This window comes from Zingiber officinale, chromosome 8B (genome assembly GCF_018446385.1).
Source record: "Zingiber officinale cultivar Zhangliang chromosome 8B, Zo_v1.1, whole genome shotgun sequence".
Lineage (NCBI taxonomy): Eukaryota > Viridiplantae > Streptophyta > Magnoliopsida > Zingiberales > Zingiberaceae > Zingiber > Zingiber officinale.
This window is the reverse complement of record NC_056001.1, coordinates 30,296,162-30,323,418: the sequence shown is the minus strand read 5'-3', so window position 1 is coordinate 30,323,418 and position 27,257 is coordinate 30,296,162. Positions and strand designations below refer to the sequence as shown.

At 39.4% G+C, this 27,257-nt stretch overlaps 1 protein-coding gene across 1 annotated transcript in view; it reads right to left on the bottom strand.

The window, feature by feature from the left end:
• LOC122013633 overlaps positions 1-27,257 on the bottom strand; it is a 49,751-nt gene that overhangs the window by 3,744 nt on the left and 18,750 nt on the right. The window lies entirely within an intron of this gene.

The following is a 27,257-nucleotide window of genomic DNA, read 5'->3' as shown; positions in this document are numbered from 1 at the left end:
CGACTGATGGAAGTATCAGCCAACTGGTATCGAGCCGTTAGATTGTAACGGTTGAATCTCCACAGAGGGCAGTCGACTGATGGTTTTGATAGTCGAATGGCATGCGGGGTTTTCCAACTCATGGCCTATATAACCAAGCATTGGAAGCTTGGTTAAGGTTGATGAAAATAGAGGTGGTTAACCCCTATTAGAGTCTTCAAGGTCTTCTTGAGTGATCAAGAGCTTGTGCGAGTTTGTGGCGAGGTTTTTTCACCCGCGAGGAGCTACTCGAGCTAGCCAAAGGTTTTATGGGGATTCATCCATCGACGGATCGGGATCGTCCACCTTACGGACAACCGCGGAGTAGGAGTAAGTGATCTCCGAACCACGTTATATAAATGTGTTAGAGGTTTGATTGTCTTGGTTATTATCTCTAGGTTTAGTTTTCTATTTGTTAGATTTATTTTGTATTTCTGCTGTGCACTAACAAGCGTAGGAAGCGACGATTTGAGTGAGATGTTATTCAACCCCCTCTAGAGGACGTCAAGGTCCCAACAAATATGACATCCAAATACCTCAAAGTATTTAATATTTGATAATTTATTATAGTAAATTTTAAATAGGGTTTTATTGTATTTTTTATTTATTGTTGTTCTATTTTGTACATAGCAAGCTGCATTAACAGCTTCTGCCTAGAAATATTTTGGTAATTGATACTCATTAAGCATTGTTCTAGTGGCTCCTTGGAGAGTTCTATTTTTTTCCCACTATTCCATTTTGTTGAAGTATATTAGGACATGAGAATTCTTGATGATACCCATTTTCTTAGCAGAATTTAGTAAATCTATGGTTTTTGAATTCTTCACCATTATCAATTCTAATTCTTTTGATTTTTGAGTCTTTTTATTTTCAGTTTGTTTATAAAAATGACTAAATATTTCATCTTTATTTTTTAACAATTTTACCTAAGTGAATCTTGAGTAATCATCAATTATTACTAGACAGTATAAATTTTCATTAATCGATTTAATCTCATGTGAGTCAAATAAATCTAAGTGTAATAATTCAAGTGTTGAGTTGATTTGAATCTAATTAGTTGGTTTGTGAGTTGATTTGGTCTATTTTCCTTGTTGACAAGCATTACAAATTATTAATTCTAAGTTAGATAGTTTTGGTAGTCCTCTAACTAAGCCATTTAGTTTGGTGAGGTTTCTAAAGTTAGTGTGGGGCATTCTCCAATGTCACAGCCAGGTTTCCTCTTTTTGTGTCAAGTGACACTTAAGTGAGGAGCTGGTTAGGTTAATTGTATAAATATTATTATTCCTAAGTCCTTTTAATTTTATTGTAGGTTTTTTCATATGTTTAATTAAGCATTCAGTGGATGTAAACCTAACATTATATTCTGAGTCATACAATTAACTAATACTGAGTAAGTTAAATTTAGAATTTTCAATAAAGAGTGCTTTATTAATAATAAAATTGGATTCTAATTCAATGTTATCTATTCTAATTACATTCAGTTTGTCGTTATTTTCAAAGGTAATCGTTCCTAGTCTTTTGAATGTTTACTTTGTGAACATGATTTGATCCCCGGTTATATGTTGGGAGGAACTACTATCCAATATCCATTTATATTCCTAAAAAAATTAGAAGAAATAAACTTTTAGCTTAAGTGTGAACTTGATTATAATTTAATTTAATTCAATTCAATTTTAATTTAATTCATTTTAATTTTTTATTTTATTTAATTTAATTTTAATCCTGGTTCATCTCATCTGAACTATATTTTCAATCAGGAAATCCTATAATTTTATGAGATGAGTTAAGTTAAATTTCAGGGTTTGGTTTAACTTGTGTTAGATTCAAGTTTAACTTTGGGTTCGATAAACAAGCATTCTTTGGATAAACTTCTAAACTGTGATGAGTCACTTGGACATCATTAGTCAAGCCTTCAAAATTTTTCAAATAGTCCTATCCACTGAACTTAGTATAAAACTTTGGTCAAACTAGTTATGATTCGTAAGAGATAGATTCAGTTAGTTCCACTAAGTCAAATGCGCTAGGTCGAAATCATATCTTCCTAGACATACATAGACATAGTTTCTCTAACTTACTATCATCTAAAACTTCTCCAGTGTTGTTTGTCATGTTAAACTTTTGTTCCTTTTAACCTAGTCCTAATTATCCAGCCGAGTAACTTATTGTTTTGGAGGCGCCAACTAATTTGGAATCTTCCCCTGAATTATTGAGTTTTGGGTTTAGGTTTTAGGTTTGTATCGATTTGTTTTATAGTTATAGTAAACTTGATTGTAACTTGAATTTAGATTAACTTTATTGTTATTTTACTCAAATTTAGTTTTTTATTTGAGTTTGATTTATTTTATTTCATTTTACATTTTAGGTTTGAGTTTGAATTTTTAGCTAGATTTGGTTTTAGGTAATGAATTTCACTTTTAGGGTACATAAAATTGATTGAGTCCTACTTGTGTGGTTAGGCATGCTTTCGGAACCCAAGCTTTGGTTTGTTTCTTGTTTTGGCTTATAAGTGACATGAAGGTTTTGTTTGTTGAGTTGGACTTCTATCCGAGTCTCGATTTATTAAATACAGCTCGTTGAGATTCAAGTATTATGTCTAGGTACTTTGATCTGGTTGTACATTTTTCTAATAATTCTTTTAGATTGGTTATTTAAATTTTTAATTTTGAGTTTTCTTCCTCAAGTCTTTTGACTTGAGTTGAGTTAGTGTTTTTTGTTTGGGAGTCAAGTTGTTCCTTAAAGTGTTGATTTTCCTTGAGGAGTGTGTCATTTTATTTTTCAGATTTAATTAATTTTTTATCTAGACATGCAATTATTTTAAAAAATTTAGCGGTTAGGATAGACAATATCTCGTTCGATCCTTCGAAAACGAGTACAGACTTGTGACTTGATTTGTATTTGGACTCATCGTCTTGTTCCGAGTCACTTTCAAATTCTAGTCCAGTTGCCATCTGCGTGAGATAGTTGTGATGCTTCCGATCTTCGATGTTTGATTCTTCATCGCAAGCCACCTTCTCTTCTTCCAGCATTATGATGTTAGGTAATTTATTCAGTGGTGAATTCTTTTTAGTTACCTTTTCATCATTTGGTTCTTCATGCAACTCAGTAAGTTTATCCCAAAGATCCTTTGCATTTTCTTGCAGACCGTCTCAGTTCAGTTTCTCCTTCATAAGTCCGTGCTGGATTGTGTTCACTACCTTGAAGTTGGTTTATGCCTTCTTTTTCATTTCCAAAGTCCAGTTTTCAAGGTCCATTGAAATCCGGATGTTGTTGTTGATCAGAGGCTTTTATCCCTTGCAGATGTTGAACTATTGGTCGAGGTCTATTTTCAGATACACTTCCATCCGCTTCTTCCAATATGGGAAGTCGCCTCCATTGAAGAGCAAGGGACGAGCGGTGTTGTATCCTTCATTTTGGGTCATTACTTTCTAAAAGAGAAACCTTGAAATATTGCCAAGACTTAGTCTTGGGTAAGTAGTGTGGAAGATAAGGAAATAAGGATGTTTCACCAATTTTAAAAATAAATAAAATAATAATAATATATTATGATAATTTTTGTTAAATGAGATATTTTACTAATTCTGACTAATGGAGAAAAAATAAAAATAGGAAAAAATGAGAATTTTTCAATGAAGAAAATATTTGGAGGGAAAAAAATGAAAGGCGTAGAGACGGTTGTTAAACCAATTCAGAGTGACCCCGCTCTGATACCACTTATGGGATTGTAGAGATGCTAGAGGGGGTGAATAGCGATTTTCGAAAATCATGAGTTAAAATGAGTTATACAGCGGAAAAAAGAAAACAAAAAAATGCTAACAAAGCCAAGTTTTAATTGGTTCGGAGCCTTCGACGACTTTTACTCCAAGGCCCACACTCATTGAGTACTTTCAGTGGCAATCACTATTAGTTCAAAAATGGATTACAAAAGATTTAGTACAAGAACTAAAATACAAATGTTATCGACAAACAGAAAGGAAATTTGAACTTCAGAGCAGCCTTTCGGTGTCGTCGGAGCCTTTTCGAAGCAGTGCTTAAGAATAAAACTTGTAGCAATTATTGTTCTGAAGCTGCTAGTTGAAGTCCCTTATATTGGCCCATTCCAGGCGCCTAGAACTCCTCCAGCCGCTTAGACCATGTTGACATGGTGAAATCTCATCGAAACTTCATCAGCTAAGTTTTATCTACTTCCGGGCTCCCAGACCCCTTTTGGGCGCCTAAACTGTTGAAGTGGGCTCGGCTAGTCGACGCACTCAACTTAGCTCTTGGATAATTTTTCTGGTACGAGCGCTTAGACCAATTTCGGACGGCCGGACCACCCAGGTGCTTGCCCAGGCACCCGCCCAGGTGAGCTGGTCCGAGCACCCAGACTCCCCTTTTTCGCACTTCTCCTTCCTGCAAAAAAGAGTAAGTCCAGGCAAATAAAAATATTTTATCCTGTAAAAAAGAGTTAGCACAACATTAATAAGATAAGAGTAGCAAAAAGATCCTATCTCCCTAAGACCAGGATCTAGTCAAGGTCTCAGCTTAGGTTTCCCAAATGGACCTAAGCTGAATCGACGCTTACAGTTCCTTTAACCAGGAATGCACTCTCACTAGATCTCTCCTCCAGTTGCTTACCACTTACTTACCAACTGCAGTCGTTTAACTTACCTTTGACCCATCAGGTCAATTATCACATCTCGTGGATCCAACTAGATTTCGATTGGTTGTCAGGTCCCGTGGATCCAACCGCACTTCTCGTCAGATATCGGGCCCTGCAGACCTAGCTAGATTTTAACCTAGTGTCAGGTCCTTCAGATCCATTAGCTCTTACACACTTGGTAAAGTAATTAGACCACAGACACTCTAACTTTAATCCACTTGTCATTCATCAAAACCTGAGTTAGATCATTAGTACAAATAACACCAATAATGACTTATTTCTTGGGGATCCAAGTAAAACAAATGTATGATAGAACCTCTATTTCATAAGAAATCTTTGTGAAAGAGGTTCTTAAGAAGTTCAACATATTCAATTGCAAACCAGTTAATACCCTTATGCAATTTGGAGCACAATTATCTAAAGTGAAGAAAGGAGAAGAGAAGATTGATCCAACTGCTTCCAGAAGTCTTATTGGGAGTTTGAGATATTTAACTTGTGTATGACCCTTTGCGGCCGGCTAGAGGGGGGTGAATAGCCTGTACAAAAAAAATGAACCTTTCTTGAACTTTACAGTTTGATTAAACTAGACACTTGCATAAAAGAAATAAGAAACTGATTAACAGAAGAGGCACAAAAGGGTTACTTGGTTTGCAATCAGGGGATTGCTAATATAAGAAAGTTGAAGTTCACTAAACAATCTCCTTTAGGTGGAGAAGCCTCTTAAAGTAGTTGAAGCACTTAATTACAGAACAAAACTAAAGAGGAATCGTTTATAAATGTTGTTCTGAGCTATTGGGACTAGGGCTGTATTTATAGCCCTGGTCGAGACACCTGGAAGGGTTCCAAGTGCCTGAAGGGGGATAAAATTTTATCCCCATTGCAACGGAACATGCCACATTGTGTTTGGATGAAATTCTTGGTCCGGGCGCTCGAAGGGGTTCCGGGCGCTCGGAGGGGTTCTGGGCTCTCGGACCAGAAAAGTCAACTTCTAGTTGACTTTTTGGTTCGAGTCTTCCGCTCTAGTTCCGCTCGCTTGGATTCGGGTCTTATGCTCCAGTTCCGCTCGCTTGAGTGATGTCGGCCATTCGGAATAGGGCTCATCCAAACACATTTTTCGGCCTTCTCAAGTAACCTTCCGCTCCGGCTTCTCTTCCCTTAGAAATGTCACGCGCCTCCTTCTCATTCATGCACGTACTCTTCCACAACACCTCGTCCCTCGGACGCACCGAACTCGTAGGCTCTCTCTCATGTCATCCTTCTCGCTAGCTGCGTCTTTCATTCGACTTTCTGTGCTCCTAAATTTCTGCACACTTAGACAGAAGGGTTAAACCACAACAAGACCTAACTTGACTTGGTTGATCATATCAAAATCATCACAGGGTACTTACAATCTTCCTCTTTTTGATGTGAGCAACCCAAGTTAAGTTAGAGTTAACCAAACATAAATAATAGTAAGATAATGAATTTTGAAAATACAAAAATATGCAAAAAAAAAAAAAAAAAATGAATGTTACTACCCTCCTCCTAGACTTAATATTTAATTCTCCTCCTTTGATCACATTAAAATGGGATACTCTAAGCAAAGTCCAAGGGAATAACTTGAAATAAATGCAAAATAGAGTCTAAAGCAAATTTAACAAAAGGTGTTTCAACTTAAAAAGAATATGAAAACTTAAAATTTTCTGAGAATGTATAATAGTACGTAATTTTTCAAAAAAAAAATCCTTCTTAGATAGAGAAAATGAAAAAGTTCCATAGAAAAATAAATTTTGCAAAAAGTATCATTGCAAGATATATTTTAAATTGAAGAATATGAATTTTGCTAAAAAAAAAATATTTTTTTTTTTTATTATAGATGAGTAATCAAGTTTTATTTCTAAAAAAAATTAATTAATTTCTAATAGAAATTATGTAGAACAATTTGTTTGAAAGCATTAGATGATTTTATAACAGTTAAATATTTTAACAGTTAATTAATTAAACATTCATTTCAGTAATTGACTTCCATGCTATAGCAAAGCGCTAAGCCTTCTTGGTTATCGGAACATCAACCACTTCTAGATAAAGCCTCTTAAAGAAATTGAATATTTAATTTTCTTTCAAAAAACATGCACAAGCAGATAATTTTAATTTAGATATAACTTTGGAACCCAAAATAGATTTCTTCCTACCAGATTAATCAAAAAAATTTTATGTATATATTTTGGTGACAACTTTCTAACTTGACCTTTATGATACCTGAGATACTGTTAAGTCCTGAATTATTTCTAAAATTTGAAGGAATAAAAGTTGAGTATGCAGAATTTTTTAAATTTTAAATTTATTTTTTAAAATTTTTATTTTCTACATTGAGTTTGTCAAAATCTTCTAATAATTTCTTATTCTTAATTTCTAATTTATAAGATGTTTTAGTCATAATTTTTATAAATTTAAATAGCTTATCAAGCGGTAAGGATCGTACCTGACTTACCTTGACGATTTCATCATCTGAGACTCCCCTTGTAGAGCTGCCCTTTTCTGATGTTGCTCCCCCTTCATCGATGTTCATTATAAAAGAGTTTGCTTCGTCCTCTTCTTCTTGGTGACTTGCCATTAGTGTGAGTCTAGTGTATGCCTCAATTTATGATTCTGATAAAGTTTCATTCCACGTCGCCTTTAGGTTCTTTTGCATTTTCTGAGTTGGTCTCTTGTCCATGCTTGTGTCCTTGTTCTTGTCTTTGTTCTTCAATTTTGGATAGTTGTCTTTCACATGCCCTTCTTCATTGCAGTGGTAGCATTTTACCTTTCTTTTCTTTCTCTTCCCCTACACTTGATTAAACTTATTAGATTTAAATAACTTTTTACATCTACTTACCATGAATGCCGCTTCATCAATGTCAAGTAATGTCTCAGAATCTAGTTCGTCCATTTTTACCTTTAGGACAATGTTGTGCTTAGGCTCCTTCAGATCTGCACATCTAGTTTTATGAACTTCAAATGTGGAAAATAACTCTTCTAAGGTGCTTACTGTTGGTGCAACCTTAGGTCAAGGTTGACCTGGTTGACCCGACTCGAGTTGACCTGACTCGAGTTGTATTTTGATGTTTGACGAAAACAGAAGAGTTGTATTTTGATGGGAGATTGTTGGTGCAACCTTAGGTCAAGGTTGACCTGATTGACCTGACTCGAATTGACCAGACTCAAGTTGTATCTTGATGTTTGACAAGAACAGAAACTTGGGAGATTGTGGGTGCAACCCGTGGTCAAGGTTGACCTGGTTGACCCGAGGTGAGTTGACCTGACTCGGAAAAGTCCAAGCAGGGAGCTTGGCACTGGAAAAGTCCAAGCAGGGAGCTTGGCACGGGAAAAGTCCAAGTATGGAGACTTGGCACGGGAAAAGTCCAAGTATGGAGACTTGGCACGGGAAAAGTCCAAGTATGGAGACTTGGCACGGAGAAGTCCAAGTATGGAAGCTTGGCACATGGGAAGTCGGAGAGGGCTCGGGAGCTCGTTCTCTGGACCGGATGGAAGTCGGAGAGGGCTCGGTAGCTCATTCTCCGAACTATGGTCAGAGAGAGCTCGGTAGCTCGTTCTCTGGACCGGATGTGGAAAGTCCTGGTGAGTGAAGCCAGGCAGACGGAAAAGTCCTGGTGAGTGAAGCTAGGCAGTTGGAAAGTCCTGGTGAGTGAAGCCGGGCAGATTAAAAATCCTGGTGAGTGAAGCCAGGTGAAAACCCTAGTGAGTGAAGCTAGGTAAAAGTCCTGGTGAGTGAAGCCGGGCAAGGAAAAATCCAGATGGATCAAGGGTGATCAGACATCTGGTGTTGAGAAGGTCAAGTAGGTCAAGGAAGTGACCGGATACTTGACACGAAGAGAAAAGTCCAAGTGGGTCAAAGGGATTGACCGGACACTTGGTGGGGAGTCTTAGCAGGTCAAGGGAGTGACCGGATGCTAAGCATGATGTACCAACAGGTCAAGGTTGACCGGATGTTGGTTTGGAAGGTTTGGAACTTGGTTTGGGCAAAAACCAAGCTCTGGATCGATCAGTGGATCGATCCGGATACATCGGTATCCGGATCGGTCCGTGACCGATCAAGAATTAAACAAGAGCTCATCGAGTGTTATCTCGATCACCGCACCGATCAGAAACAACGATCGAAGGCAAGAAGTTCAGAGAAAAGGATGGGACCACCTTCCGATCGAAGCTCGATCGGTCCCTGGACCGATCAGGGTCTTGCTGGACCGATCAGGAGATGTTCTGATCGGTCCAGCACTAGCCGTTGTGACTCAACGGCTAGGTTATTTCGAGCTCCTGTGTTCTGGTCTTTTTGCTTGCAGGTTCGCAGGTTGGCTCAGGAAATCAGAGGTTATAAGAAGAGATCTAGGGCTGCTACTGCTACTTCTTCTTCCTCTCTGTTTCTTCTTGCTGCAAGTTTCTTCTGTGAGCTTTGCTGAGCTCTTCGTTCCTGAAGCTTTTTGTGAGCTTCCACTCGGCTGGGACCAACTGATCAGTTGCTGTTGCTGTTGTGGTTGGATCCGAGAAGCTGCTGCTTCATCCAGTGGAAGAGAAGGCAAGTAAGCGAAGGTGTTTCATACATTTGTATTGTATTTTGCTTCTTGCTGCTTTCTACTCCTGTATTGCTTTTGCAAAACATTGTGGTGAGGTTTCTCCACCCAGAAGGAGTGTTACATTAGCCGGTTCTCCGGGGACTCATCCACCGACGGATTGATAGGGCTCGTCCACCTTACGGACACGCCGAGGAGTAGGAGTTTCATCTTCGAACCTCGTTACATCGTCGAGTTCGAGCTTGAGGTTTGATCTTTCCTTTTTACGTTTCTATTTAGTTATTTCCGCTGCGCTAACCCTAATCGTAGGAAGAAACGGAAGAATTTGGGGCGGCTATTCACACCCCCCCTCTCTAGCCGCGATCATCGATCCTAACAAGTGGTATCAGAGCCAGGTCGCTCTTCGTCAGATTAACACCCGAGGGAGCACAAGCTAGAGATGGATCGACTTGGAGAGGACATCACGATTCCACCCTTCTACGACCGCGACGACTTCGCGTATTGGAAGGTAAGAATGAGGTATTTTCTTATGACTAACCTTGAAAATTGGAGTTGTGTTCAATTAGGTTTCAAGCCTCCGATGGACAAGAAAGGAGAAACCCTAGAGAAGAAGGAGTAGACCAAGGAACAAGTCCACCAATCCCTAGTCAACGATGAGGTATTGAAAATTTTTGAATTTTCTTTACCTAATGATGTTTTGTGTAGGATAGGTGGATACAACAATGCCAAGGAGTTGTGGAACAACTTGGCTAAGTTCCATGAGGGGAACTCCACTTCAAGCCATGAAGAGGAGTCAAGTGAGCCAAGTAGCTCACTTCATGGAGGAATGGATTTAGAAGTTGAGGGCCACTCAACATCTAAAGAAGAAGAGGAGGAGAGTTCTTCTTCAAGTTCAGAGCAAGAAGAAGAAGAAGCGTCTACCTCCGGAAGGGATGAAGAAGAAAGTCTTCATCCACCCTTAACCCTAGGTAACTCAAGCATTTCAATTTCAAATAAATTACACATAATGTGCTTTGAGTGTAGGGAGTATGGACATTACAAGAGTAAGTGTCCAAGGAGGATTAGGAAGACTCCACAAGCGCCAAAGGTCAAGGAAGCCGGAGTCCCGATACGCAAGAGCAAGGAGCACGTGGTGTGCTTCCAATGCAAGCGAAGGGGACACTATAGGAGCCAATGTCCGAGGGGGAGGCAACCTCACAAGGACAAGAAGACGAGCACATCGATAGGGGGAGCTAAGGCAAACCCTAAGGTAATCTCTAAGGCACATTATTGCAATAATAATAAGACACATGCTAGTAGCCTTATTGCTATTGTTAATAATGGTAAGCATGATAACATTAGAAATCGATACACATGCTTAGGTGCTAAACATGTTAGCTTGAATAAGGATAACACTAGGAAAGCCAACCCTAGGATCAACTCATCTAAGGTTAAGGATAACCTAGGTAGAAATCCCAAAACAACTAGACACATGCCTAGGAATACCTCAAAGAAAAATGAAAAATTAAAAATTGAGGTATTAGAGAAGGAGAATCAAGTCTTGAGGTCAAGACTTAATACTTTGGAAAAGGCTCTTAAGAACTTGGAGAAGTCATCTCTAGGGTTTAAGGGTCAAAAACCAATGTCCAAGGACAAGAAAGGTTTGGGTCACAAACCTAAGTCCCAAGTGGTCAAGCCCACTTATTACAATGTTCCATTCGATTATGGAACAAAATCTAGGGCTAGGAAGACCATCACCAAGGTCACAAGGGGAGTCACCCCTAGAGTTGATCTTGATGAGTCCCAAATGACCAAGGCTTCAAAGCCTAGGAGGGTCATTAGGAGGGTTGTTAGGGAAGCCATCCCTAGTGAATACTTAGTGAACCTAATGTGCTCAAATAGGTATTGGGTTCCTAGGAGCGTGATTTCATCACGCTAGATGAGTTAGGGTGTGCCAACCTTACTTGAATAGGTAGTTAACCTAATCATGGCAAAAGGTGGCACTTTAGAAATTTTCAAGGTATGATCAAGCCTTGAAAATGAAATTAAGAATTATTCCTAAGGTGATTAGAATGTGCCAATCAAATTTGAGGAGTTTTCTAGAGTCAATCTAATTGGCACATAGTGATCTAAAAGTCTTGAGGATATGATTTTAGGTCTAATACACTTAGGAATATAGAATTTATGGCAAAATGATCAAAATTATCAAAAATGGCAACTAAGGCTAGAATTAGGTATTTTCTATACCTTTACATGTTATTTGTCATATATTGTTTGCCATATGCCATGTCATGACATCATATTTATTTTATGATCATTTAAAATGTCATGATAATGCTTAGGTTAATTTATATGTCATGCTTTATTTAAGTTTCATACTTTATGCCATGACTTCATGACATTGGCACATGTTTCCATTTATGATACAATTATATGCCATGTCATCATCTTGTGCATTAATGATCAATTGATCTAAGGATAAGAAACACAATTTGATATGGAGATCAAATTGTTGTTTAGAAAAATGCATGAGAACTTAGAATAAGCTAACCTAAACCCATATCTCACATCAAAATTGACTTAGATGTGTTTGATACACCTTAGATGTGTGTGAGATATTAGGATCATGAGTTAGGATCAAGGTGTATAGTTCTTGTACCTAGATGAGCCTAATTCTAATTGGGGATCATAGGGAAAGCTTATGTACAAGTCATGTACATTTAGCCCAAAGATTGTGGTCCTAAATTAAATGGTTTAAAATCATTTCAAAATTGATTTGCAAAACCTTGATGAAGCTTTTCTAGTGATAGCATTCATCATTGAACAAGTTGATACAAAGATGAGTTAACTTTGAGCTATTTCAAAGACTTTTGAACTTTGTATCAAGTTTTGAAAATGGAAGTTATTTTCGTAGAAAACTATTTTTCCTTGATAGTATATGTTATGAGGAATGTATCCTCAAAATTTCACAATTTTTGGAATTTTCTGGAATTTTCTAGGAGTTTCTGAATTTCGGGAGGAAAATCAGAAATTCTGATATCAGACTTGTGGACCGATCAGAGAGGATTCTGATCGGTCCAGGAGAGAGTGGATCGGTCACTAGGACCGATCCAGGGGATGCTGGATCGGTCACTGGACCGATCCAGTAAATGCTGATCGGTCTGGTGACCGATCAGAGCGTGCCAAATGCTGATTTTTCGACTGTTTGTCTGAAATTGCAGCTATGGAAGTGGTGTTTTAGAGTTCTAAAGGTTTGAAACTCTCCAAGACATTGTTGGTACAATGGTCAAGGGGGAGTTGATCTTTAGGGGGAGTTTTACCTATTAGTCAAGGGGAGTTGACTTTTAGGGGGAGTTTTTACTCCTAAAGACTTGAGTGATATGAGATTATCACTAAGTTAAATGTTGACCTTAGTATCAAGGGGGAAATTAAGAGTTTCAATGAAAGGTATGGGACTTTCATTAGGAAGAAACTCTTGACCTTGATTCACTCTTTTTGATGTGTGTCAAAAAGGGGGAGAGTGTAGGTTTGGGGAGAATGTTCAAGGAAGAACATTAGAAAACCTAAGTTAGGTTATGGTTTTGTCAAACATCAAACAGGGGGAGATTGTTGGTGCAACCTTAGGTCAAGGTTGACCTGGTTGACCTGACTCGAGTTGACCTGACTCGAGTTGTATTTTGATGTTTGACGAAAACAGAAGAGTTGTATTTTGATGGGAGATTGTTGGTGCAACCTTAGGTCAAGGTTGACCTGATTGACCTGACTCGAATTGACCAGACTCAAGTTGTATCTTGATGTTTGACAAGAACAGAAACTTGGGAGATTGTGGGTGTAACCCGTGGTCAAGGTTGACCTGGTTGACCCGAGGTGAGTTGACCTAACTCGGAAAAGTCCAAGCAGGGAGCTTGGCACGGGAAAAGTCCAAGCAGGGAGCTTGGCACGGGAAAAGTCCAAGTATGGAGACTTGGCATGGGAAAAGTCCAAGTATGGAGACTTAGCGCGGAGAAGTCCAAGTATGGAAGCTTGGCACATGGGAAGTCGGAGAGGGCTCGGTAGCTCGTTCTCCGGACTGTGGTCAGAGAGGGCTCGGGAGCTCGTTCTCTGAACCGGATGGAAGTCGGAGAGGGCTCGGTAGCTCGTTCTCTGAACTGTGGTCAGAGAGAGCTCGGTAGCTCGTTCTCTGGACCGGATGTGGAAAGTCCTTGTGAGTGAAGCCAGGCAGACGGAAAAGTCCTGGTGAGTGAAGCCAAGCAGTTGGAAAGTCCTGGTGAGTGAAGCCAGGCAGTTGGAAAGTCCTGGTGAGTGAAGCCAGGCAGTGGGAAAGTCCTGGTGAGTGAAGCCAGGCAGTTGGAAAGTCCTGGTGAGTGAAGCCGGGCAGATTAAAAATCCTGGTGAGTGAAGCCAGGTGAAAACCCTAGTGAGTGAAGCTAGGTAAAAGTCCTGGTGAGTGAAGCCGGGCAAGGGAAAATCCAGATGGATCAAGGGTGATAAGACATCTGGTGTTGAGAAGGTCAAGTAGGTCAAGGGAGTGACCGGATACTTGACACGAAGAGAAAAGTCCAAGTGGGTCAAAGGGATTGATCGGACACTTGGTGGGGAGTCTTAGCAGGTCAAGGGAGTGACCGGATGCTAAGCATGATGTACCAACAGGTCAAGGTTGACCGGATGTTGGTTTGGAAGGTTTGGGACTTGGGTTGGGCAAAAACCAAGCTCTGGATCGATCAGTGGATCGATCCAGTGATACACTGGGTATCTGGATCGGTCTGGTGACCGATCAGTAACCAAACAGTAGCCTACTGAGTGTTATCTGATCGGTCTGCAGACCGATCAGGAAACAACTATCAGAAGGCAAGAAGTTCGGGAGAAAAGCATGCTGATCGGTCCCTGGACCGATCAGAGGAAGCTCTGATCGGTCCCCAGGACCGATCAGGGTCTTGCTGGACCGATCAGGAGATGTTCTGATCGGTCCAGCACTAGCCGTTGTGACTCAACGGCTAGGTTATTTCGGGCTCCTGTGTTCTGGTCTTTTTGCTTGCAGGTTCGCAGGTTGGCTCAGGAGATCAGAGGTTATAAGAAGAGATCGAGGGCTGCTACTGCTACTTCTTCTTCCTCTCTGTTTCTTCTTCCTGCAAGTTTCTTCTGCGAGCTTTGCTGAGCTCTTCGTTCCTGAAGCTTTTTGTGAGCTTCCACTCGGCTGGGACCAACTGATCAGTTGCTGTTGCTGTTGTGGTTGGATCCGAGAAGCTGCTGCTTCATCCAGTCGAAGAGAAGGCAAGTAAGCGAAGGTGTTTCATACATTTGTATTGTATTTTGCTTCTTGTTGCTTTCTACTCTTGTATTGCTTTTGTAAAACATTGTGGCGAGGTTTCTCCACCCAGAAGGAGTGTTACATTAGCCGGTTCTCCGGGGACTCATCCACCGACGGATTGATAGGGCTCGTCCACCTTACGGACACGCCAAGGAGTAGGAGTTTCATCTCCGAACCTCGTTACATCGTCGAGTTCGAGCTTGAGGTTTGATCTTTCCTTTTTGCGTTTCTATTTAGTTATTTCCGCTGCGCTAACCCTAATCGTAGGAAGAAACGGAAGAATTTGGGGCGGCTATTCACACCCCCCCTCTCTAGCCGCGATCATCGATCCTAACACTTACCTCTAGATCCTTAGAGATATAATAAGCATTTACTAAGGATACCCATGCAGTAGTCCTAGGAAAGGCGTTAAGCGCGTACCTTAGCGAATCTTGGTTGCTTACTTTTTCTCCGAGATTCGTGAGTCAAGTGATGAGTTCCTTGATCCTTGAGTGAAGGTGTGTAACAGTTTCAACTTCTTCTAATCAGAGGTTGTTGATCTGATTGTGAATCAGGTCCTGTTTCACGAGTTTGGCTTTAGAAGTACCTTCGTGTAGCTCAAGTAACATTTCCCAAAACTCTTTTGCTGATTCATAAGTGTTGGATCGAAAGCATTAGAGGGGGAGGGGGTGTGAATAGCGCTCGTGTCTTTCACTTTTCGTATTCGAAAAACTATCGAGTAAATGTAGTGGAAATTAAAACACAACATAGAGAGACCCAAGTGTTTTTACTTGGTTCGGAGCCTTGGGTGACTCCTACTCCAAGGCCTACGCTCGTTGAGCGTTTACTTCGAGCAATCACTATAAGCTCAGAAAAGGTACAACTTTAAAGTACAATACTAAAACTGAAATAACAATTATACTGACAATGAAAAATAGCAAACTGAAACTTCTGGTTGTCGGAGTCTTGTTATAACTTTGCCGGAACGTCTCTTGAGCAGCACATGGAAGAAGGGTTGTCAAATTGTGATTAATGCAAGCTGCTGGTCAAGACTGCCTTATAAAGGCTGTTGAGGGTGCCTTCAAGCCCCTCGAGGGCACCTCCAATTACCGGGTCAACCGCGCGTGGATAAGGCCTGCCTTCTTCATCGCTCATCCACTTGAGGGTGCCTCCAACCTCCTGGAGGGTGCCTTCAATGCCGTCTGAGGCACCTCAGCACTCCTTGAGGGCGCCTCCAGCTTCGCTGCGCGCACCCCTCAACCTTTGCACCCGAGGCACCTCCAAGCTCCATGGTGGGTGCCTCGGGTACTGTTCATCCGAGGCAAAGCTTGCTCCTTTGTCCCTGCAAGATATGTTAGTCCCAAAAATACCCTGCAACACAAAGTTAGCACATAATAATAAGGTAAACAAAGATATTTGATAGTCACCAGACTGTCCGGTTCTGAATTCGAATTTCCGATCGGAAACCCTAGGTCGAACCGACGCCTACTATTCCCTCTTCGGAGAACGCGTCCTCACCTACTCCACTCAGGAGAGTATACCTGTTGCTAGACCGGTCCTCCAGACCGATTGGACTTTTGCTCAGCGCCCGAGTCTTCAGGTCTTTCCGCTGGATGTCCGCTCCATGACCCGCCCAGTCTTTCACCTGGTTCGCGACACCAGGACTTTCCACCTGGAGTCCCCGACTTTAGGACTTTTGTCCGAAGACCTTGACCCGCCAAGGCTTTCCGCCTAGGGTTACCACCCCTAGGACCTAGGGTTACACCCCCTAGGGTTTTTCTGCCTACCTGATCGCAGCAAGGACTTTTGCCTATGATACCTTAGGACTTTTCCTGCAAACTTATTCACACATATTAGATAACAAGACAGCTTAACTTTGAACTCTTTGACATAATCAAAACACAGGTTCAATTGTCGGATGCTTCCTGCACTAACAATTTCTCCCTTTTTGATTATGACAACATCGTTCAAAGTTAAGTGAAAAAATATGACAGTAAATACAGAAAGTTACACATGAGCATAAATGAATTAATTTGAAAAACCTTATGCTCCCCCTTTCATTATGTTTAAGTTCTTAATTCTTAACTTTGACTTCTCTCTCCCCCTTTGACATAAATCAAAAAGAATAAGTAGAGAGAAGTTTGAAAAAAAAAAATATTCTATTTAACTTTAAGCTCCCCCCGAAGGGTAGAACTTAGCAAAATTTAGCTTTTGAAAACGTAGCTAAATCAAAAAACTTGGATAAACGTAAGTATTGAAACTGTCAGAGCCTTTCCAAAGAAAACTTAGCTAAATTTTTAGTTTTAAAAATATTTTAAAACTAATTATTTTGTCAAGTACTTAGCTTTCAAAAGAAGTTGATTAAAAACTTAGCTTTAAAAGACTTTGATAAATCCTTTAAAAAAATTATAAAAACTTAGAAAAAAAAATTGATAAAAAGATGTTGATAAAAACTCAATTAAGTATTTGGATTAAAATGGATTTTCATAAAAAACTTAGTTAAGTACTTAGCTTAAAGGGATTTTTCATAAAAGCATAGTTAAGTACTTAGCTTGAAAAATACTTAACCTTTAAAAATATTTTCTTCTAAAAATATTTAGCTAAAGAAATGATTTCCTTAAAAAATATTAAAAAACATTATCAAGTACTTAGCTTTTGAAAAGATTTTTAAGAAAAACTTAGTTAAGTACATTGAAACTTAGTAAAAAACAAATTTCAAAAACTTATTTTTCTAGATACAAAAATATTTGAACTTGATGAAATATTTGATGTTTATTTTAAAAAATTGAATTCCTTAAAAAAACTTTAACTTAAAAAAACTTGACTCCCTTCACTCCTCCTTGATTAATGTCTTAGAAATTTTGAGAATCCTAGAGTCCAAGCATATATTTAAAAAAGAATAGAAGTTATTATTTTTCTAATTTTCCATCTCACCCATTCTATCTTATCAAGCATGTTCAGCTTATAAGTGAGTGTGAGACAGAGTTGACTTTATTTCAATTTTAGGAAAAAAAATATTGAAATTGATATTTAAAATCTAAGTTTGAATTTCCAATGACTTTGAATTTGAAATATGAGTTACCATTTAAATTTTTGAAAATATTATAATCTTTCCTATTAACTATCATTAAGACTTTGAAAAATTAATTATTACTAAGATTTGAAATTTAATTATGAATAATTAGAAATTTAATTAGGATTTGAAATTTAAGATTAAGATTTTAATTTGAAAATTTAATAATTAATAATTTTGTAAATAATAATTTTGAATTTTGTAAAAACAATTATAATTTACTTGGATGGAGATTAATTAGCCTTTTGAAATTAACTTTTTGAAATTAATTATAATTTTTGAAACTTTATAATAATAAACTTTTTGAAATTAATTATAATTTTAAAACTTAATTTGAAATTATAATAATGATTTTAATTTAACTATAATTTTGGAATTGATTATAAAAATAATTATAATTTTAAGATTTTTGAATCTTTATTAAGATTTTGAATTTAAATTACTTGAAAATAATTAATTATGATAATTATAATGGTTTGGAAGGAATTATCATTTTTGAAAAATAATTTAAAAATATTTATGGAATTAAGTAAGATTTTGAAATTAATTATGATTTTAAAATTAATTATAGAATTAAATAGGATTTTTAAAATTAATTATGATTTTGAATTAATTATAGAATTAAATAGGATTTTTAAAATTAATTTAATTGAATTGATTAACTATTTTAACCCTAGGTCCATCTCACCCTTTTTCTAAGTTATTAATCAGGAAACCTTAATAATTTTGTGAGATGGTTAACTTTAATCTTTAATTTAGATTATGTCTAAGGATTAATTTACATTTGAGTTAGACTTAGGTTTTAAAATAAGTTAATTAAATATTTATTTCGAAGATCGGCTTCCAAGCTGTGGCGAGGCACTAGGCCTTTTTGGGTATGAGATCATTCACCACTTCCAGACAAAGCCTTTCGAGGAAATTGAATATTTTATTTGCTTATTTTAACTCCTAGGTCTAACTAGTCAAGTGTAAATTACGCCTAGGTCCTTACTCTAGCCTAATCTAAGCATTTATATAAGAACAGTAAAAGCAATCATTAAACAATTTTAAAAATAGTCTTTTTATTGACTCCCCCTAGATCATAGCCTCGATATAGTCTATCAGGGTAATGGACTTGATCCTTGGGGATCCAATATTTACCAAGTCCAACTTGATTGACCAAGTTGGACTTAGGTACCCATACTTGAACTACTTTTCTATTTGGTCTGTTAACAAGTGACAGATATAAATGGTATTTTCTTTTTGTTCTAAATCCTAGTCCGGATTGATTGTATACGACCTTCTATTTTCCAAGAATCAAGTCAAGATTATTGAGACCCAGTGTAAACTGTTCCAATGCAATCTTCAAATCTTTGACTTGACTTTTCAGACTGGAATTCTCTTCCTCAAGCTTTTGAACTTGAGTTGAGGTTCATGTCTAAATCGGGTCAGTCAAGGATTCGGAGATAGTTACTTGTTTAAGAGTTGTTACCTCCTTTAGAAGTGATTTGATCCGAATGTTAGATTTTGCTAATTTATGCATCAGATAATTAACTAAGTTATATAACCGAGAAGTACTTATAGAGGGGTTAGACCCTTCGGAAATGGATACGGATCCGTGACTTCGCTCGGACTCGATTTCTGATTCGCTCTTAGTTTCAGACTCGAACTCAGACTCAGTTTCCACAATATTTACTTGTACCGGTAGAGCGAGTAAGCTTGCTTGTTCTTCTTTGTTGGATTTGGATTCGTCTGATGACTCATGTTGGAGCAATCTAGGTGCCATAGGTTTTGATGTTTGGGCAAAGGTTTAAGTTAGGTTTATTGTTGTATTTGATATGCATTGTGAGTGTGCAGGATACAAGTACAACAAGAAAAGTCCAAGTGTGATCTTGGCAAAGGAGGAAAGTCCAAGAATGAGTCTTGGCGGTGTAAGTCCAAGCATGTAGTCTTGGCAACGTAAATCCAAGTGTGACTTGGCAATGGATGAAGCCCCGGAGGTGAGGAGCCTCTTGGCAAAGGAAGACCCGACAATATGGACAAGGCCGAAGGAAGCTCCAGAAGGCAAGACGTGAAGGATGGGGAGACATCCGAGGGACGCGAGGCTGATGGAGGAGGCTAGAAGGCTAGGTCTAGGTTGGTCGGGAGAGAACGAGTGCTGAGTGAATGTACTCGAGGCATAATTGTAGCAGTCGACTGATGCACTGTAGCAGAGAGCCGTTGAGATAGCCGTTGGCACCAGTCGACTGGTGCATTGACCAGTCGACTGGTAACGGGCAAATCAGGTTCTGATTTGTTCCAAGCTCTATAAGAAGGAGCTTGGTATGGTCGGCCAAGGTGATGAAATTAGACTTGGTTAAAGCCTAATTAGTAGTCACCAAAGTGCTCAAGAGATCTTTGTGTGCCAAGAGGTCTTGGTTGGAGTTGTGGTGAGGTTTCTCCACCCACAAGGAGGTTGAGCTAGCCGGAGTTTGCCGGGGACTAATCCACCGACGGATTGAGGGATCGTCCACCTTACGGACACGCCGTGGAGTAAGAGCAAGTTATCTCCGAACCACGTACACGCCTTGTGTTAGGGTTTGTGTTTGGTTTGTTGTCTTCTTCCTTCTTGTTTTAGGTTAACTTTCGTATTTGTTAGTTTGTTTTTGTATTCCGCTGTGCACTAACATTATAGGAAGTAAAGTTTTGGGTGAGACGCTATTCACCCCCCCCCCCCTCTAGCGGACGTCAAGGTCCCAACAAGTGGTATCAGAGCGAGGTTAGCTCTTGTTGGACTAATCGCCAAGAGAGCGGCTAGAGGAAGAAGATGGAGTCGGAGGGACCTCTCGGATGGGACATCCGAATCCCACCTCCATACGAGCGCGAGGACTTCGACTATTGGAGGAAGCGCATGGAGATGTGGTTCCAAATGAATTGGGACCAATGGATTGCGTTGGAGGAATCGTTTAAAACTCCAACTGACAAGAAGGGAAAACGTCTCCGACGTCGATATTGGACCAAGGAGCAAAGGGAGCAATCGGAGACGGACAAGGAGGTAACTAGAATTTTAATTAATTTATTACCTCCTAATGCGATATTGAATGTAGGTGAATACGAGAATGCAAGTGACCTTTGGAAAAAGGTAATTGCGCTTCATGAGAGTCCTACACAAATCCAAGAAGAGGAGGAACCCAAGGAGAAGGACTCATTGGTCCAAGAAGAGAAGGACCAATCGAATGTTGACACGAGCTCAACATCCGAGGAGGAGAAGGAAGATGAGGAGGTATCATCCACATCTTCAAGGGAGGAAGAAGTGGAACCATCCACATCTTCAAGTGAAGAGGAAGAAGAGCAATCCAAGGAAGAGGAGATCTTGGAAGCTCAACCCTCCACCTCAACTACCAAGAAGAGCAAAAAGGACCACATCAAATGCTTTGAGTGTGGTAAGATGGGGCACTACAAGAGTAGGTGTCCTTCGCTCAAGAAGGTAAAGGAGGTAAACCCTAAACTCACTAAAGTTAATTTAGAAACTAATGTGAGTTGTAGGAAGAAGAAGGAGAAGAAGCACATTAGGTGCTTTACATGTGGTGAGTGGGGTCACTACCACACAAAGTGCCCAAGGAGAGGAGAGCTCAAGAAATTGGCGCACTTGAAGAAATGGGAAAAGAAGAGGAGCACAAGTCAAGGGGGAGCTTCAAAGGTAAAAGGGAAGGTAATTCCTATTTTGAAGCTTGATCCAAGCTCTAATTCTTATATGCTTGTTAGAAATAATGTAGATTATTTACCCAAGCATAATCATGGATTTAGGTATAATGATAGGAATAGGGTTAACACGGTAGATAACCCTAAGAAATCAACACTAAGGGTAGACCTATTAAGACTCAAACCACTTTGCCTAAGGGAAGGAAAGTGGGTGAAAACCTAAGCATTAATCCCAATAAAGGGAGACATATGCCTAGGAAGGTGGGTAGGTCTAGGCATGTCCAAGGTGGACATGTTGACTTTAGGGTTAGAACCCTAGAATTAGAAAATCAAGTCTTGAAGGCAAAGCTTGAGGAAATGGAGAAAGTCCTAGAGAGGTTCATTATTGGACCTAAAGGACTTGACATGTATTTGGGTAGTCAAAAACCTAAAAATGTCAAATTAGGTCCCTCCAAGACCAAAAAGAGGTCAAGTGCTAAGGTAGCACATGACATTGGTAAGGGAGGTGTGACCAAGGATAAGGGAGAGTCATCTAAGGCCAATAAGAAGGAATATGCTAGGGTGGCATATAATTATGGCAAGGATGGGATGTCCAAGGTTAAGGACAAGAAGAAATTAACCAAAGACAATGTGTCTAAGGTTAAGAATGTGAGTTTTGTAGGCCAAGTGTCACCCGAGGTGCACCGAAGTGGCCTAGCCATAGTGGATGAATCACCAAGGGAGGTGACTAAGGTTAAGATTCCTAAGGTTAGGAAGAGCCTTTGGGACCCATGGTAGATGAGTTATCAAATGTGCCAAGTGGTTAGGAGACGGACTTAAGTCTCTAACATAGTGGGTTGGCACAATTGAGTTGAGTTTCATGCATAGAAATATGAATTGGGTTCATATTGCATGAAAAATTAGTTTTTGATGTAGAGATGCCATATAAACTAATGCTAGTAATGCATTATGGTTTAGTATGGGCAGATACATCAAGAGGAAGCCAAAACTAGGACTTTAGGTCAAAGTTTAATTGAACCATTTAGCTAGTTTTGAATTTTGTGTCAATCTTGGGATCTGTGATAAATGTATTTTTATATATATTTTTCCCAAGTAGACATGGGTACAATAGACCTCTCCACAAAATTTGGGAATTTTTGGAGGTCTGTGGAATTTCTGGTGCATTTCTGAAGTTGGCCTGAAAAGGCTGATTTTTTCAGAAATAGGGTACCAGTCGACTGGTACAGATACCAGTCGATTGGTATACCAGTCGACTGGTGCCGATACCAGTCGACTGATAACAGTAGATTTCGACCACAGAATGTTTCTGTGAGGTTCTGTCGAAGGGGGCAGTCGACTGGTACCTAGTTCAGTCGACTGATACCAGCCTAAAAGTGTTTTTCGACATTGTTCTTGACCGTGTCAACTCGTTTAAATGTATGAGATCAATGGGGGATAAATACATGAGTTTAGGGTCAATTTGGATGACATGTTTTCAACAATTGGGATATTGTTGGAGCTCTTTTTGATGTATGGCAAAGGGGGAGAAGTCTAGGTTTAAGTGGGAAACCTATACACCTTTGCAAGAAATCCTAACTCAAGGGGGAGCTTAGGTAAAGGGGGAGCGATTGTTTAGGCAAAGGGGGAGAAGTTTACCTTTGCGAGAAATCCTAGCTCAAGGGGGAGCTTAGGTGAAGGGGGAGCCTAGGGATTTAGGTTCCATTATTTATGCATGAGTTGATTTGCATATTTATTTGCATATGTATTGGATTTATGTTTCCCTAACTTAAACAGGTTGCCAAACATCAAAAAGGGGGAGATTGTTGGAGCAATCTAGGTGCCATAGGTTTTGATGTTTGGGCAAAGGTTTAAGTTAGGTTTATTGTTGTATTTGATATGCATTGTGAGTGTGCAGGATACAAGTACAACAAGAAAAGTCCAAGTGTGATCTTGGCAAAGGAGGAAAGTCCAAGAATGAGTCTTGGCGGTGTAAGTCCAAGCATGTAGTCTTGGCAACGTAAATCCAAGTGTGACTTAGCAATGGATGAAGCCCCGGAGGTGAGGAGCCTCTTGGCAAAGGAAGACCCGACAATATGGACAAGTCCGAAGGAAGCTCCAGAAGGCAAGACGTGAAGGATGGGGAGACATCCGAGGGACGCGAGGCTGATGGAGGAGGCTAGAAGGCTAGGTCTAGGTTGGTCGGGCGAGAACGAGTGCTGAGTGAATGTACTCGAGGCAAAATTCTATGTGCTTTTAGGATTACTGCAGCAATACTATTGTGACACTGTAGCAGTCTAACAGACTGGTGCATTGACCAGTCGACTGGTAACGGGCAAATCAGGTTCTGATTTGTTCCAAGCTCTATAAGAAGGAGCTTGGTATGGTCGGCCAAGGTGACGAAATTAGACTTGGTTAAAGCCTAATTAGTAGTCACCAAAGTGCTCAAGAGATCTTTGTGTGCCAAGAGGTCTTGGTTGGAGTTGTGGTGAGGTTTCTCCACCCACAAGGAGGTTGAGCTAGCCGGAGTTTGCCGGGGACTAATCCACCGACGGATTGAGGGATCGTCCACCTTACGGACACGCCGTGGAGTAAGAGCAAGTTATCTCCGAACCACGTACACGCCTTGTGTTAGGGTTTGTGTTTGGTTTGTTGTCTTCTTCCTTCTTGTTTTAGGTTAACTTTCGTATTTGTTAGTTTGTTTTTGTATTCCGCTGTGCACTAACATTATAGGAAGTAAAGTTTTGGGTGAGACGCTATTCACCCCCCCCCTCTAGCGGACGTCAAGGTCCCAACAACTCAGACCATGTTGCCTTCAACACCTTCTTCTTTCTAACCTCCTTTGTTTTGCTTGTACCTGCAACCAACGTAACACCTTTCTCGGTCGGAGTAGTATTAGTCTGCTCAAATAATTTATCTATTAAATCATGCTTACTTACTTTCGTATTGGAAGTACCTTCGTGTAGCTCAATCAGCTTCTGCCACAATTCTTTTGCACTTGAGAAGAGGCTGACATGGTTCAGCTCCTCCTTGGTTAGGCCGCACTGAAGTGTATACGTTGCTTTGGCGTTTTCTTCTTCCTTCTTTATCAGAGTTCCATCCCAGTTCTCGCACGAAATCGGTTTGCCGGTTTTTTCAGTTGGAAGTTCAATACCGATTTTGACAATCATCCATACTTCGAAATGAATCTGAAGGTACGACTCCATTAGGCCCTTCCAATAGCCGAAGTCTTCTCCGGTGAAGAGAGGTGGGCGGGCGGTGCTATAGCCTTCTTGAAGAGCCATTTTAGAAAGACAATCTCACACACAAAAAAAAATAAGAAACTTTGTTCCAAGACTTGGTCTTGGATTAGCAGTGCGGGATTAAAAGAAAACTAACAATTCACTAATTTCGAAAAAAAATAATAAAATATTAAAAAGTATAAAAAATATATTATTATAAATTTTTGAAAATGCGATATTTCGCTAATACCGACCGACAGTGAAAAGATGAAATTGAATTTTTATAAAAACAGTTTTATTTTTAACAAAAACGATATCTAATCTTGTTTTTCAAAAAGGACCCCCCCCCCCCCCCCCCCGCTCGATTGATGGTTTCACCAATTAAGAGCAGCCTAGCTCTGATACCAATTGTTGGATCGAAAGCGCTAGAAAGGGGGGGTGAATAGCGCTCGTGACTTTCACTTTTCATATTCGAAAAACTATCGAGTAAATGCAGCGGAAATTAAAACACAATACAGAAAGACCTAAGTGTTTTTACTTAGTTCGGAGCCTTGGGCGACTCCTACTCCAAGGCCCACGCTTGTTGAGCGTTTACTTCGGATAATCACTATAAGCTTGGAAAAGGTACAACTTGAAAGTACAATATTAAAACTGAAATAACAATTATACCGATAATGAAAAATAGCAAACTGAAACTTCTGGTTGTCGGAGTCTTGTTATAGCTTTGTCGGAACGTTTCTTGAGCAGCACACGGAAGAAGGGTTGTTGAATTGTGATTAATTTAAGCTGCTGGTCGAGACTGCCTTATAAAGGTTATTGAGGGCTGGTGTCAACCATTTTGCATGTCACATGGTACATCAAATTAATTAAAATTAGGAACTCAACTAAACTAAATAAAACTCGTGTAGTAAGGAGTCCCAAGTCGAATATTTCCAAGGATAACTAGTAGGTGTGTGTGAATTCTAGAATTAATTCACAAATCGACTTCTTACATCCTCAAGCTAACAACAATTAAGCATCATTGAATCAAATGAATCAATTACTTTCTCTCAAATTCACCATCACAGTATCAATAAAACTCATAAGTGCAAATTCACTTGAAAAGACTGAAATAATCTCAACTTCCCCATCACAACCGAATTAAACTATTGAACTCAAGGGCTTAATCATAGTATCAACAAATCATTTGAATAGCACCAAGATTTGCTATCTAAATTACCAAAACTAAACAAACTTGTGACAATTTAACTTCTAATTCAAAACAGGAAATAGATTGCAAACTAAGTTAATAGTTTAGACAAGTATCCAATTGCAGAAATTCAAAGAAAGCAGGAAACAAAACTGAGAAATCAAATCTGAATTGCAAAACTAGGTTAGTAGCGGAACATGACTGGGATTTCAGCGAAGAAAATCAGATATGAACTGCAGTGAACTGAATCAAAGAAGAAATGTAAGGAAAAGAAATCAGATCTTCAGATCTGAGCAAATTTGAGCACAATTCAAAGACAAAATCCAAAAAACAAAAAAAACAAAAACAAAAGCCTAAATGGCATTCCACAACCAAACCCGAGTTTCAATTCCTCCTCTCTGTCGAAACACAGATTTGCCTCTGGGAACGCCCTTCGGGCAATCACCGACTAACCACTGAATCCCCAGCACATTCAGGAGAAGTCTGAGGCTACATGGAACACCCTAAATAGCTCAGATTCATCCGAAATCACCAGCCGCCAAAGAACAGAGCAAATCTTGCTGAATCCGAAGACGCGAGGTGAAATGAATATGGATAGCCCTCTGAAGAACCGGGGAACACCCTCAAATCCTCTAGTGAGTATGACAACAACTCAGATCGGGGAACACCCTCAAATCTTGGCTTGGATGAAGCTCACAGACAACAAGTCAACAATCGGGGAGCGCCCATAAATTGTTGCTCTGCCCCTTGAATTGTTGGTGGTCGGATCGTAGATAGCTCGGCGGCGATGAAGGAGATTGAATCTTAGCTCTGGATATGGAATGGAAGCATCGGCGTCACTGATGAAGAAGACGCAGGAACAGGATAGAATTACGAACGCCGAGCTCAAGAAGCACTGTAGCTTCTCGCGGCTTTTAAACCTCCTCCAATCTGATCGGACGGTCCAGATTTCTTAGGCTTGATCAACGGTTGGATTGAACTCAGATTTGGCTCAAAACCTCTGGATCTTCATCAATGGACGAGATCTACTCCTCATTAGGTCGGATGGACCAGATTCTTGATGGATGGCCCAGATCTCTCCGATCTTCAATGAACGACTATGATTATTCTGGAGCTTGATCGTCTCGTTAAAACTCTGATCCGAGCACGAATTTGGTTCAAATTCATCCAGTCCAAGAGCCATTGATGCCTACAAAATAACACTTAAATATTAGCATCAAATAAAGTCATACTAAAGTAATTTACAATTAAATCTAAAATTGATACAATGCATAAAATATGATGTAAATATGAGTTCTATCTATGAAGACTACATCAAACCATGATTGGATGAATGAAAATAGTGTAGTAAAATCATGGTTATCAAATCCCCCACACTTACTCTTGACCGTCCCGTGCAAGTAAAGAAAAACTTAAATCCTACTTAAATGGCACCCCCTAAATAGATTCCTAAACATGATTAGAAAATAAAGAAAGTAAACCATCTAAGATTATCATATTCCAAATTCTCAAGCATTCATGGGCTTCAACCTTTACTCTTGGTTAACCACATAATAATTTCCATCTATCATAAATAAATTGGAATTGATTTCACACTAAAAATCTCACAAGATAGAGTTTTTGTGACCCTCATCCTAGTTCACATGTAATCACAAAAATGGAGAGCACTCA